Source organism: Pyxicephalus adspersus, chromosome 1 (assembly GCF_032062135.1).
Source record: "Pyxicephalus adspersus chromosome 1, UCB_Pads_2.0, whole genome shotgun sequence".
Lineage (NCBI taxonomy): Eukaryota > Metazoa > Chordata > Amphibia > Anura > Pyxicephalidae > Pyxicephalus > Pyxicephalus adspersus.
The window spans coordinates 35228983-35240853 of NC_092858.1; the positions used below are offsets into that span (position 1 = coordinate 35228983).

Sequence of the window (11871 nt, forward strand, 5' to 3'; positions counted from 1 at the left end):
CCACTGTGCAGAAAACAATGACTGCAAGCCACCCCTTTACCCAATGTCACCAGCCCAACATATTCAAGAGAAACCAGTGTTCAATGGGGCTTACATGGTTGAAGATGAAGCTCCTTGGAGAATCAGACCACTTCTTTAAACCTTTTAGTTTCTTTATTTTTGGAAAAATCTATATTTCCAGGATGGCAATTTGAGCTCCTACAACAGAATGTAGCATATCTAAATGAAGTTGTATGGCACATACCATTCTTCTAGTACTGCCCAATATGATATAATAAGGATAATATGGCATGAGTTAGCGTATTATTTTTTTTATCCTTTACTAATTGCCATTTGAGGGTTAAAATGCTAAAATTTAAACACTAATACATAATTGACTATGCTGGATAAAAACAAAGCTGTAAAGAACATCATCAGTTGTCTTATATATATGAAATGGAAACTTTCCAAACAAATTTGGCTGACCTCTAATGCACACAGTCAAAGTGAAGGAAGAAGTGTTGCTGGGTTAGATGAGGCTAGCATATGATCAAAATATAAAAAAGACAACACAGCAGAAAGGTTCTTGGAACAAACAAAAATAGTACACAAAACAAATCATGTACAAAGATCTTGTTAATTCGGAAATCTATAAGCACTTGTGGACAAATAATCTGACCCCAGTCATTCCCTCTGGCTCATACTTAGTCTACTTTTTCTCTCCCTCTTTCTCTCGCGTTCTTCCCCTTCTTTCTCATCTTCTTCTATCTCCTTACCTATGTCCTGCTTTTTCTCCTCCACCGTTTTATTTTTCTCTCCCTCCTCTTCTCATTCTCTTATCCTGTCTCTGTCCGCCACCTCTACCTTACATTCAATGGTGCCCCAGTCATACACAGATATCATCATGTGGTTTTGACTTTTTAATTTTTAAGCCAGACGGATTACTTATTATAATATTTGTTAACTTTTACAGATTGTTTATAATGTTTTAATTATAGGAACATGTTCAGGCCAGCCATATTTTCCTGTCAAACACTTTTAGCCTGAGAGTGGTAACATACTGATAGACTTTTCAGACATCTTCAAATCCCTGTGCATGCATTCATATGAAACAGTTACATTTTTTGGAGAACTGAAATACCTCGTAAAGAGCACTTGCAAACACTTAGAAATCTCACACAAGTGTTTGTTGCTGTTTGAAAGCGGCACAAATGTAAGTCTATGAATGTGGCAGAAGAAAACTGCCCCTAAACATTAGCTTGTAACTTCCAAAACAGTGAATGGCAACACTTCCACCTCCGACCGTCTGCCAAATAAAGTATAATGAACAGATCCATTGACTCTAATGTCAACCATTTTTTACAAGCAGTTTTGAACGCTAAAACAGATTGCAAAAAGACGATTTGAAAATGTCCTTACCTGTTGTTCCTAAAGAATTTCTGTAATATTTCAGCCTGTCAGTAAGTTTTTCATATTTTGTAAGTAAAATCATAATTTAGCATCCAATGTTGGCATCCAATATAGATTTTATTTGTATTAATATTAGATGTCAAGAGAATACATGTCACCAATGTCAGCTAATAGGAAGAATGAAAAAGTCACCATTGCATAAAATACAGATCATTAACAAGATACAAAAAACATGTAACCATTCAGAATGAAATGTGCATAGTTCTAAACTGCAGAATACCATGGTACACTGGGGTTTCCTTACAAAATTAATCCAGTAAAGTGAGGATGTCCTGGTAAGAATATTTTATTTTAAAGTTGAACTACAGATTTGTTTTTGGATCTCTCTTCCCACTACAAAAGTTAATTGCTCATTTTTGCTAGGGTTTGGTAAATTTATTTCTACGATCTATTGAGGACTTGACTTCATTCCATATGGTACAAAGAAGGGGGCCCAGTGCAAGATTTAAAAACATTTTTGCCTGGGGTTTAGCTGTAAGCCCCATGCTACATGTGTCTATGGAGGCCCTCATTTCCTCCATTATATATACAGAATATAGATTGCCTGTCCCTGTGGGACATGGACCCAGAAACAAAGTACTGCAGGGCAGCTGTTGTGACCACTTAACCAGCATGTCTGTGTAACATTCCAGGCCCCTTTTCCTTCTATTACAGTAATATAAACAGAATATTTTAATGGCATTCTAATTTTGGACGAATAACAATGGTTTAGCAGCTGTATGAATATTCTTTACAGGGATAATGGTGATTTATAATGAACTGATAAAATGGTCTGTCAGTGCATACACCACATGTGGACAAGTTTGGGAAAAACTGAGGTCCTGATAAGTAGAACCATGTGGCTAAACAAAAAGCCAAGACACACTAAAAACAGTATTATCATTTACATGTAATAGTCCAACATATTAATCTGTGTGCTAGAAAAATAACAAAGGAATAGCGGTGATCAAACCCAGTCCTGAAAGGAATGGAACTCTCCGGCTCCACGGAAACTTTCCAGCCTCCAGTAAAAATAGAAACAACTCAAAAGCAAAAAAAAAACTTTGCTTTCAAAGCACTTTTACTGTGTGCTGTATCTACTGCTATTTTTACCCAGGATTTCAGCCATTTGATATATAGGTTCCCAGTGTGTGTTGGGACACAAAGGCTGATTCTGAATTCATATCACACAGGGAAGCTTCAATGAGCTCTTTACAAGGGTGGATGCAAGAAATAAGGAGCGCGTGCTGTGACCAGAACACGATTCCAAGACCTCAGCTTGGCCAAAGCAAACATTGCGAGGTGCCTCTCCCTGAGCTCATCGCCTCCACTCTGACATTTATATAGGGCATGCACCCAGCTAATGGCTCAGTTACCTTCTGTCTAATGTCACCTAGCATTTTATATGTCATAAGAAAATGGCAAACAGCCCAGTATGAAGGCATAACTCCACCACTAGTAAAAGTTTCCTGAACAGACCAGCATGTCCCTGGCTTGTGCAGAGATGGGAGGCTGACAAAGCACATAGTGGTGGCCTCTTCATTAGCCAAGGGGTCTTTACTGGAGAGCGTCAAATAGCTGGAGCGCGTGCTGGGCCTTGCAGGGAATAAACAAGTAGGGCAGTGGCCGTAAATTTATTTTAAGTATATTATGCATTCTTTATACTGTGCATTACAAAGAAAGCAAATCCACATTTACTCATCTGTATGCAACTTGATTCCCACATGCCTGGCACAGATGTAATTTTTTTGTATGATTAAAAGATTTAGTAATAATTTCAGAAGGATTTAATTAATTAAGTAATTAATTACAATAATATATCCTCACCTAATACCTTTTGCCTGCAAAATAGTTTTAAATGCATGCAGAGAAAGCTTCCTCAATAGGACCACTTACCCTCAATACCTGGCACCATGTCACCATGGCCTAATTTCAGACTGCAGAATATTTTATCATTCCCAAAATTGAAATTATAGCAAATTGTTTAGGAAAAATCAGTTAATTGCCACTGTTGAACATGCCTGTTTAATGGTTGTCACGCTGAACTGTTGACTGGCTGATGCAATGACAATAGAAATCGCTCTATATTATCAATGAACTCTTTCTAACAGGTGGATATGAAATATACACCAATGCACAAATATGTTCTGTACTTCAATCTACAAAACCACTTTACAGCACATGCTACAGAAAAAAGAACACGAGAACAACCAAATGATGGCTAGTTTTCTGATTCTAACATGCTAGTCATCAAGCTAATGAAAAAAGTATTGATTAGCTTTTGTTGGCATCATAATTGCTATTCTCCCCATGCAAATCAACAGGAATGCAAAAGCAGCTCAAAGCAGGTTGATGCTTCCTGGAAAAAAATACAGTGAGGTAAAGGAGAACTACAGGACCAATTCACCTGTCTATGAACTCTAATGATCCCAGAAATGTTTCAAACTGATGTAAAATGAATAGCAGAATACACCTGAAAAGAAAGCTGTATTTGTTCATTGTCTGGGCTGGGCTTTAATTGCAATAATGGTACTCATGGACCAGTGTATAGGCAGCTGGGTTAGACAAATTGGAACTTTTTTTGCTTCCCCTGATGTGGACATCTGTAGTTAAATTCACAAAGAGAACATTTGGAATAAGGGTGAACAGAAGAAGAAAGGAGTCACAATAAATTGTACTCTCTTTTATTATTGGCTGTAGAATAACAAGTATAGTTTTAGTAAAGGTTGCTATTACTCTAAAGCAGTGGTCACTTTCCGGACCTCACGGACCACTAAATCTACGGAATCTAGACCGCGCATGCTTGGGGAGCCATGTGTCACAGGGAAAGAAATTCCCCCAGAGTGACATCATGATGCCAGAACCTGCCCACTGTCCTAACACAGGCTCGGACCTGCTTGCTAAACATCCTGGGGGGACAGTAACCCAAGGCTGTGGAAGCAACAAAAGCTGTGTCCACAGCCCTGCACTACTGTCCCCCCAGGATGTTTAGCAAGCAGGTCTGAGTCTGTAATGGGAGAGTGAGCAGGTTTTGTCCATACGAGGGCACGGATCACTAAAATTTCTTGTGAACCATTGGTTGGCCACATGTCTACAGCATGCATGTCTATGTGTACCAATGGTGCTACAGAGAAAACAAACTAAATCTCTGCATGTGTACATGGCGGTTAAGTAAGGTTGTTCCTAGATGTAATTTTTGTAAAGTGGTTATTGGTTTGTATGTCTATCTACATGAAAACATGTTTTTAGCTATTTTTTTTAAATCACCTATTAGCTACTATGGCTAGCAATAATGACTTCATTTTCTAAACTCCACTGTGTGCCTCCTCGCTATTTGTAGCAGGTATACTAGTAATTTCCTGTTTAGACTGAAAATGCTTCCGCAAAAACACATGGTTCCAAATGTTACTTTGCTCAATGTACTTTTTGTTCCAGGTATGTGTCATTTTTTCCATGGAGAGTGTGGCGTCATACACCTCAATATATAGTTACAGTTACATTATATATTAACACCATCAAATGTGTACTTTTCTTCTCTTAACAGAAAGTGGTTCAGCAATTTTAATTGCAGGGATAAAGCAAAGGCTAAAAGGGGTTATTAAAGCGAGTGAATAGTTACAGCTGTTTATATACAGAATATTTGTGGATGTTGCGCCAAGCAGAAAACATAATGCCATATCCGTGAATAATGTCCGAAAGAATTCAGCCAGGAGAAAGAACAGGAGGTGATGTCCTGGTATGGAATGACAAGCATGGCTGAAAAAGAGAAGTTTGCTTTTTACCCCTACAAAGGTTCAGCTGCAGTATCAGCGCTACGTGCAAGACAGAAAACAGGAGCCCAGGATGGGTGCTGGTGGGTGCAGACAGGCATGGTGCAGTATCTCTGTGTCTCAGGATTTGATATATAGCAGAACCAGCGACTTAGCATGGCTGGGCAGAGGGACAAAAGGAAAGAATGCAGAACACCAACAAACAAATACAAAATGAAACGAATCTGTAAGTATACAACACAGCTCAAATCTCCTGGCTTGCTACACCACCCATATGTGCAAAGCTTAACTTCCCCCTAAGCTCACCGCCAAATGACCTATTATACATTTTGCCTAAACAGAGATGGGAAGTAACCACAACACTCACAATAAAGCTGAGACATTTTTTTCAGGATTCAGTTTGGACATTTTGCCAGAATTTTGCCTATTCAGCAGCAGTGTATAGTGAGGAGTATTCAGTCCATTTGTTTCCTGGTTAAAGTGGCAGGACATTTCAAATTGTATGGCTGGCACCAGAACGGGAAGACAGATTTAATTTTTTTCAGCAGAAAACAAATGTGACACTTTCCTTTTCCCCAAATTTCCTGTTTTCCAGTCAGGAAAGAATCAAAATCTTCCATGTATTTCAAAGGCATAAAAAACCCTGAGAGTTGTTTTAAATATACCTTACTGGCAAGAAAATATTAGGGCAGAATCTACCCCCCCCCCATTCTTTACAAGCATTATAAAAGTCACAGAGAAGCTGCTCCATCTGCATTACCTGAACTGCCATGGCCCCACCAGACACCAACTACTTGTGTAGTGATAGGAATATGACTTATTGCGCCTGATTTAACAAAGCTCTCCAAGGCAGGACAGGATACACTTTCATCAGTGAAGCTGGGTGATCCAACAAACCTGGAGTAGAACTGGTAACAAATAGCAAATAACTTTTAAGAAATCCCTTCCAGGTTCTTTGGATCACCCAGCTTCACTGATGAAAGTGTATCCTGTCCAGCCTTGGAGAGCTTTATTAAATATAGCCAATTGTGTTATGCTTCTGGTTTCCTTGGAGCTTGTAGGGTTCCCATGGACATTGACTCGTCCCTAGGTTCTTGTCTAGGTAGACTTCTGGTTGATCCAGCAAATCCACTACATCTAAAACTATATAAATAAAAGTATTGGCTGGAGCCCTTTTGGTCTGAATATTTACAGAAATAGCTGCCAAAGTAAAACCTTATCTCATCAGGACTGATTTACTACATGGGTAGAACATTTTCAGTGTTTATTCATGTATTTACAATTATCGTAAGGAGTGAGGAGAAATATGGTGCCAGGGGCAAATCAGTCAATATAATGGAATGCGTTTAATCCATTCCTTCACTGCTTAGGGATACATATGTTGTCTAAAGAACAGGAATGCACGTGAGGATTTTGCCTTTTATGAAGGAACACGCTATGCTCTATGTTTTAGGATAATAAAGAACTCCCTTTATACTTATAGAACATATTATTATAGTACATTAAAAGTACAATAAATGGGACTGCACATGACAAACCTACATATTTGACAAGTACAAACAATGTAGAAAAAAAGGACCTTGCTCAAAAAGCTTACAATCCAAAAGGTGGGAGAGCATAGCATACAATAGATGGGGTATGGAATGATGGCTGAACATTAATGGGTTTGAAAATGTGAGTTTTAAGGGTTCTTTTAAATGTGCAGAAAGTAGGACAAGCCTAACAGTCTTGTGCAGAGGTCAGCAAACTCCGGCCTTTAGGTCATATACGGCCTAGCTGGTAGTTTGTTCCGGCCTAACGCCCCTCTGGCCGATCCGGCCTAATCCCTGCCAGCAACGCACGGCTCCAGAGATGCGAGTTACCGGTCGGGATTAGGCCGGAAAAAACTACTGGAGCCAAGGCCACCGGAGCTCTGGAGCCGCATGCGGCTCTTGAGCCTCCATGTTGTGGCTCCCTTCACTATTTACTGCGGCCGGCGTTAACACTTCCGCTGCCTCAGTAAATAAGGAACACCCCCTAAAGGCAAATCCATCTCCTCCGCAAAGCATACGGAGGAGAGTGATTTCCCTTCAGGAGACGTTCCTAGTGGGGGGGGGGTGGATCCATTATGGCGGGAGTCAGAGAGTTCAGTCTTGTGTTCTCCTGCCCACCCCATAAATGGCCTAGTGGCCGAAAAAGTTTGCGGACCTTTGGTCTACTGCAAGGAAATTGGATCAAGGGAGTGGGGCTGCTCTAGAGAAGTCTTGGAGCTGTGCAAGGGGAAAAGGTTATGAGTAGAGAAGTCAAAAGTAGGTTGTTGGAGGAGCATATAGGGAGACTAGGGGTTTATTTGTGTATCAGGTCAGAAATATAGGTGGGGCAAGAGCTGTGGAGCGATTTAAAGGAAAAGCATTCTAGCTTCAAGTTTCATTCTAAATGAAATGTTTTATTATATTAAATAACTGCATAATGCAGACCTACAGCAAAATATAGAGATGATAAAAGAAGGCCTGAAATGTTGCCTATGTTGCTCCAGACTATCACATCCACATCAGTCTGAGCACCTGAAGCTATGGCTGCATGCAGTACAATTTACTTTTGGACATTATGGGATATTTATAGAATAATATATATTTTATAGATATTAATATTTTTAAATGTCTCTTGGTACAATAATTCAATTCATTCATTATGATAATGATAGAAGGTACAAACCACATTACATTACATATACATTGCTACAGACTCTATAGTTTGTAATGCATTTCTACCTAATATGTCTCAACTACAACAAAGTACATTCAATCATTTTTAATACTTTTATGTGCATTTGATTCACCTAAGCTAATATTATGGTTGCCCGTGAAAAATGCTTATGGAAGGATGGTCTAAAAAATGAACCCCCCCCCCCCTTTGTGTAGGAAAAATTAATTACTGAGGGTGTAATTCATAGCTTTTGTGCAAATATTTACATTTACACAGCGAATTGTTTGAATATATGCCCTGCCACACATGAAGATAACAGTTAAATTAACTTTTATACAATATGATCATGGAATTATCAATAAAATCCAGACAAACATTTTGATTTCTTTTTTGATCTGTAAGATTGGAGATTCAAGATTTTCCTGGGTATTGTAAAATCCAGACTGTAACAAGAACCAGAAATAAAACCCAAGGGCACAAATTCATAGATAGTGTCCCCAAATATTATGAAAAGCTGAGTTATCACCTTTGCTTGAAGTAACACTTTAATTCATTCTGAAACTATATACAAGCTGTGGAAATGGAATAATACACCAGCATGCAATCTTGGCATGCAGAAGTATTCTGGAATAGGTCCTTTTAGGCAGAAATGGAAGAATGATCCCTTTGCTATAAAATGTTTTATGTTTTTTAACCTATCACCTGCCAGGCGGAATGTCAGGGAATGTGTCTAGAGAGCTTGGCAGGCTGCACGGCCATTCAGAGAGTTAATGCCATAAAAATGTTTGGACAAGTCATGGGCTCGGCTGCACGCAAATGAAGGCACACAGTATTCGCACATGTACGCTTTGGGTTCTGAGACAGCTTTTGGCAATGCACCTTTTTATTACCTAATACAGCCATATGTCATGGATAAAAATATCGCATATTTCCTGATGTATCTATAGCAAAGTGTGCACATGCTCACTCTCCTCCAACTTAACTGCTGTAAGATGTGAAAATGTCACTATTCAGCACAAATGATTGCAAATGGAGTTCATGTACAGGTAGACAGACCTCATTACAGTCAATCAGACATAATCAGGCACACATTCTTCCTAAAGTAGAAACAAGGGAACACTGTGACATGTTCCTCTCCTTTAGGGGATACTGCACTGGGAAACAGACACTGAAAGGCTTTCAATGGATGAATTTCACAGGGAACATATCCAACATCTGATAAGTGGTCACATCTGGAGGAGCAATTACCCGATTAACCCTTGAACATCAGGGATACTCCTTTCCTGTTCTTCTAAACATAAACCAGAACTAAAGTCAGAATAAATTACATTAATGAATCTATATATTATCAGGCTTCATCCACCTGGCCACACACACAAACAAATATTAAGTCTGCTTGATGTATTTCCTGATGATATTGAGACAATATACCAGAGACATTTATGTCATATAAATTGTTGTAAGTTTTCTGTTCCTGTTCATACCACTGGGGTCCTTTATTGCAGCCCATAATTGATCCTTTATTATAGGCTGGTATGAGTATCATTGTGCACTGCAGTGCATTGCCCCCCAATGTACCCCCCCAAGTGTTGGGGTTCCATTCATCACAACACGCCAAACCATGAACTGGAGAAGCAATAGAAGTGTGAAAGTGGCCTTTCTGGATTTGACCTAACATGCAAATAAGGTGATTTTAGCCATGTTAGTGTCCTTGAAGCAAAACAGCTGAGCGCGGTCAGTTTTTTTTTTACATTTACAGGTAAATTGTTAGGACATTCTCTGTCTGAACACAAATAGAGCTACCTTAGTTAGGGAGATCTACTAAAGAGTTAAAAGTTTATGGAAACCTGAAGCTTTACACCTATCTGAGCTTGATGTATATTTGGTTAAAAAAATACAAAAATCTTGCGGAAGGTTTTCAATAAATGTGTATCTGTGGGAATTTTTGTGTGGAGTCAGGAACTGATGTTGGACCATGGCAAATAATGAGCTCAGACAACCTATTAACGCTGGTGTTTTAGGGTTTTGGTGAAATTCTACATTTCAGGAGCCCAATAGCAATGGCAGATTGCCGGCTGAAATTTTAAAAAAGTGTCACAGTGACAAGTGAGCTTTCTTAAACAAAGAATGGGTACCCACAGGTCTATCAGGCAACACTTTGATACACTGAGATTTAAGAAGAGTACAGGCAGGTAAAACACAGCGTACAGGAGGACATGTCACAAAGACAAATAACAGAACATAGTCTGATGTATGTAATTCTCAGGTGGGGATCCACAGTGAGAAAAATCTATTGCATATGTCAGGATGATGGATTCCTCTGCTCTATGATGAGAGTCAATAAATAAATGCCCCGCTAGGAGTAGATGATGGCAGACATTATTTCCAAGTTAATATATAATCTTTTATATGCCTGGCAAATCTGATGGTAATTAGTGGTTGAACATTTTTCAATTAAGGCTATTTTTATTGCAAAAAGAACTACACCTGCAACAGAAAATAATTTATAATATACATATACTGTGGTTACTGGAAAACGGGGCCAGAGATAATCATGTACCAAGAGTTTAGAGGTTATAAGACGTAGGACAAGGGGCAAATTTTATCACCTGGAAGTGGAAGAACCTGGATCTGCTTTGGATGTTTGTGAGATAAAGGAGCAATAAGTAGTTTCATTTTATCTAGGTTGAGTTTTATTTGTCAACCATACATAAGGTGGCTGCCAAGCAAAATAAAACTTTATTTAGGAGAATGCAAGACAAGTCAGGGGAGGACAGGTACATTTGGATGGGAGGATATGAGTTTGCTAAGGAAGGGATTGTAAAGCGGGAATAATATAGGTGAAGTCATGGAGCCTTGGGGAACACTAACAGGGAGCAGAGTGAAAGAGAAAAAGCACCAGATCCAAAGGAACAAAACCAAGAGAGAGTATTGTCACTAGTACCTTTTGTACCTGATATTGAACTTTTTAGTTAAGGTAGAAGGGGGCCCAGGAAGTTTACCTAGTATTGGGGCCCAGACATTTCTGATGGAGGCCCTGTAGAACGGGTGAAACACAGTGTCAAAGGCAGAGGAAAGATTGCATTTATGTACATGTCTATTTTTCCCATCAAGAGTATGCGGAGAGTGAATCACACAAAAATGCCTTATGCTAGCAAAGACTAGAGTGTTACAACCTGGCTCATAGATTCCTAAAAGCTGTATTTAGTGGATATTTGGTACACCATTTACATCTGATTCAGTTCCACAGCGAAAACTAAGCCTGCGTTTAAATCCATATTATACGCCCTTTAAATAAGGACTCTAGGGAGTGTTGCCCATTTACTACAAATTATCCTAAATTATACTTTGTTAATGACCCTGACATACCTGATCTTTTAGACATACAGTAAGGATGTGTACAGTACTGAGACAGATGGAAAGTGATTACCAACATTCTCGCTGGGTTACATCAGTAAACGTCACCATAAATCAGAAGAGCTTTTATGTAATATAATGGAAATTCTAATAATGTTCCTTACATTAGAACACCACAACACAGAATAGGAGTAGTGGCCTGTTGTCCATTAGCTCATTGGATGCAAATCAAATTATATGGCCCAAAGTTTTTGGATACCGGACCATTAGACATATTTAAATTTGTTTGACAACTGATTCCAAAACTAGGCTTTTTTCAAGATTTTGGAGTGTTTCTGCAGAAATCTGGGTCCAAAAAGAGAATTTGTCAAGTCATTTACTGTTGTTGGATGAGAAGACCTGGCTTGAAAAGGCTTGCACAATTGCTTTAGGTTACTATACTCCTATGATAATAATTTGTATATGATCAGTGTTTTCTTGACCCACAGCTGAAGATTTTATCTAATCATCTTTTTATCTGACATTACTAACAATGAGTTCACTGTCACCTGTAATGTAGAGTAAAATGCACATTATTTTCTCCCTTAGGCACATAATGGCTAACATATTTTAGTGTAACTAACTAACTAAC

At 38.8% G+C, this 11871-nt stretch overlaps 1 protein-coding gene across 1 annotated transcript in view; it reads right to left on the minus strand.

The window, feature by feature from the left end:
- The window catches only part of ZNF385A (zinc finger protein 385A), a gene marked incomplete in the record, with an annotated part of 148473 nt that overhangs the window by 10427 nt on the left and 126175 nt on the right, over positions 1 to 11871 (minus strand).